Source organism: Octopus bimaculoides, chromosome 15 (genome assembly GCF_001194135.2).
Source record: "Octopus bimaculoides isolate UCB-OBI-ISO-001 chromosome 15, ASM119413v2, whole genome shotgun sequence".
In the NCBI taxonomy this organism is placed as follows: Eukaryota; Metazoa; Mollusca; class Cephalopoda; order Octopoda; family Octopodidae; genus Octopus; species Octopus bimaculoides.
Window position 1 is genome coordinate 35,256,855 of NC_068995.1, and position 3,926 is coordinate 35,260,780.

Genomic DNA, 3,926 nt, shown 5'->3' on the forward strand with positions numbered 1-3,926 from the left:
AATAATAATAATAATAATAATAATAATAATAATAATAATAATAATAATAATAATAATGATGATGATGATGATGATGATGATGATGATGATGATGATGATGATGATAATAATAATAATTATAATAATAATAATAATAATAATAATAATAATAATAATAACAATAATAATGTATGATTAACTGAAGAAGGGAACACTGAAAAAGAGATTGAGAGCACTATACTGGCAGTGCAAAACCAAGCTTTGGCCACGAATTGGAGAATCAACCTTAGGAATGAACAAGTGTCTTCGCTGCGCCGCACTCGTTATAGAGTGGACGAAACCATAGCCCACATAACGAACGGATTCCGTAGACTTTCCCAAAACTACTGCAAGGTAGCGAAATTGCTACATTGGAAACTGTGCGAAAACTGGGGGAAAGATGTGGAGTGAGCAGAAACCGCAGAGAGTGGCGGAGTTGGAGACTTGTGAAATCATCTGTGATTTCCATATCCAAGCAGATTAGGCGCTACAGCATAATAGACTGGATCTAGTGGTGGTCGAAAAGATGCACCACGTTTGCTATATAGTTGATGTTGTGTGCCCCTTTGACCCACGAATAGTCAAGAAGTACGAAATATCCCGGCTATGGAAAATGAAGAAGGTGAAGATTGTACAGATTATTGTACAAATTGCTTGGGGAAAGTATCACAAGGCATCAAGAGGAATATAAAGGAAATCGGAATAGTGTGCCCTGTAGAACTGATACAAAAATATTTCCTCTTTGGCACGGCAAGAATAATCAGGGAAGTATAAGATAGTGGTACTGTAGGCTACAGGCAGCAAGCCCGCTACGTATGCAAAGCTCCAGGAGCTCCAACAAAGCCTGACATAAAATGACAAATTTTACTACTAATAATAATTTTGAAGATGATGATGATGGTGATAATGATGATGATGATGATGATGATACTATTAATTAAATAACAAAAGCAATAGTACAGGACGATATAAAAAGAACGCTCCCATCTTAAGGCTTATGAAGAGAAAGAATGTGAAAGAGAAGATGAAGGATTTGATTAAATCATTTCCTCTATAATTGAAGTCCTTTAAGCTAGTGACAACTAAATGGGCACGATTGCTCACGTAGTAGTTAGAGAGTTTAGAGTTGACCCAGTTACACTAGTGAGAAACAAACTCTGGTGGAAGCAAAGTATCGAACAAACAAATGAAAATCCCTCGTAGAGAAGCCAGTCAATCCATGAAAGAAGGTAAACAACGAAATGAAACAAGAAAATACTGTTAGGAAAGGAAACGTCATGAGAAGTAAAAAGATGTGATAGTAGTAATTTAAGAGCTTAAGCAACGGATCACAGTAAAATAAGAACAGATATGAATAAAGGATAGATCAATTCCAACAAACCCAACTGCTTCAATGCATCCAAAAGAGACTGTTCGAAAATCTGTAAAGAACAAAGGTGGTGGTGGTGTTGTGGTGGACGGCGTCAATGATGCATAAAATTCTGGAGTGATGTATGAAGTAAACAAATAGATGGCAGAAAGGAAGCATACGCGATGAATCAAATTGAGAAAGAGTACAGAGACACAACCAGAGAAGAAGTATCTCAGTCCTCCTGTTGAAACGAGTAGGGATACAAGGTTTTTACTATAAAAAATAAACGAGTGACCAAGATATGCTAGCAGAAATATTGGATCAATTTTTTAAAGAGAGACGAGTCAATCAATGAAAGAACAACGCTTATCATGAAAAATAAGAACAAAGGGGCATATCTCATAAAATCTGGTCCCCTTACTTGTCTCCTAGAAGTGACACTTCCAGGAAGTGAAGGGTTTCCTGTCTATAGAAATGAGGAAAAACGCAGAAAGCATTCAAGAGTCACTGAAGACCACCTTCCTTCTGATATGTAAAATGAATATCAAAGAGTAGACAAGTTGAACTGAATAAGGCATGAATCGCCAATACTTGGTGTATAAACTCCGCATTTCCATTGCGTTTGTTTTTAGTATTCCAAAATACATGTGTAATTGAGTGAGTGTGTGTATGTGTGAGTGAGTGAATTTGTTTGTGAGGGCGCGTTTGTGTGTGTATGGGTGTGTTTGTGGGTGTGATTGTGGGTACGTGTGTTTGTGGGTGCGTTTGTGTGTGCGTGTGTTTGTTGGGGTGCTTGTGTGTATGTGTGTTTGTGGGTGTGATAATGTGTGCGTGTGTTTGTGTGTGCGTGTACAATAAATTGCAAGCAAGTTGCTGGTTATTTTTCTAAGAATTTAATTTCGTACAGAATTCCTGGTAGCTTTTCTGGTAATTTTATTTAATAAATAAGAGAGAGTGTTTTAGTTTCGACAGATCATAAACAGAGAAATCGCGATTCGATATTCTCTAGAGATTTTATTTTGTAACACTTTCATGATTTTTGTCTCTGTCTTATTTAATTTGTTCTTTAGTAACATTGGTAACAGACGAGATTCGTAAACATTCAAAGTTGCATCCATTAAATCTCGAGGAGATTACTTTCGTTCCAATATGGGTTTTGTTTAAATATATTGGTTCATTTCGTGCTATCATTGTCGTTGTGTCAAAGTTAAGAGTAGGTGTTTTGATGGAGAGCATCCACGATTGATTGTGTGCATCTTTGTTTCTTCAGTACTGAAATCAGATATCATGAGTAGGTTATTTCAATGTGTGAGTAAATCTATTTGCCCACGAAGCTGTCTTCTGAACGTAAGATTTCAACTTTAAAGACTTACTACCTCCTCTGAACTTGAAATTTGAAATGAATGTAAAGGCGGCAAACTGGCAGAATCATTAGCACGCCGAGCAAAATGCTTAGTGCGATTTCGTCAGTCTTAACGTTCTGAGTTCAAATTCCACCGAGGTCAACTTTGACTTTCATCCTCTCAGATTCGATAAAATAAACACCAGTTGAACACTGGGGTCGATGTAATTGACTTACCCCCTGGACGAAATTGTATTCAGTATTTGAAATTTAAAAGAATAGGTATATAACCAATTACAACTATGATCGTAGAGATAATTTGCATTTACTTCGACCTGCAAGCTGAAAAAACTCCACATTATTAAATATTAATTATTTCACATCTGACTAAATCATAACAAGTATAAACAGATACGTGTATTGTGCCAAGTCTCAAAAACTAGTTATAGCTATTGTAGACCTTTCTGGGCAGCAAAACAATATATCTTTGTATATATTGTATGCATTTTATGCAGTGGCATCCATATCTTTCACGGTATAGGAGAACAACGGAATTTAGTTTTCAAATAAATATCATTGTAAGTTTGATCGTAATATGTGACAAAATACATGAGAGGGTTTCAGGTAAATATACAATATTTTGTACATTTGTTTATCAGTTGTATCCCACATCCAGGTATGGAATCCAACTTCTTTGGTATATGCAAATATCATGTTGGTATTATATGGTAAGTTCCTTAAAAGTATAATCATATATTTAAAATGTATCAGAAAGATCCTATATTTAAAAATAGAGTTCAACGAAGCATGACCATAAATTTCAAAATACAATAGAAAGAGTACACATACAGGCACAGACATACAGACATACACACATACACATACACACACACTCACAAACATCTATCTATCTATCTATCTATCTATCTATCTATCTATCTATCTATCTATCTATCTATCTATCTATCTATCTATCAATCTATATATCTATCTATCAATATAACGCATAAATAGAGCCTCAAAGATTGCTTTAGGATACATGAATTATTTTATAAATATATTTGTTCAAAATATATCATGATACTATTAGTAGCTCTTTCCGTGGTATATAATTTGATATATATGTATACACACACACACACACACACACGGATATATATGTATAATATATATATATATATATATATTTATATATATATATATATATATATATAT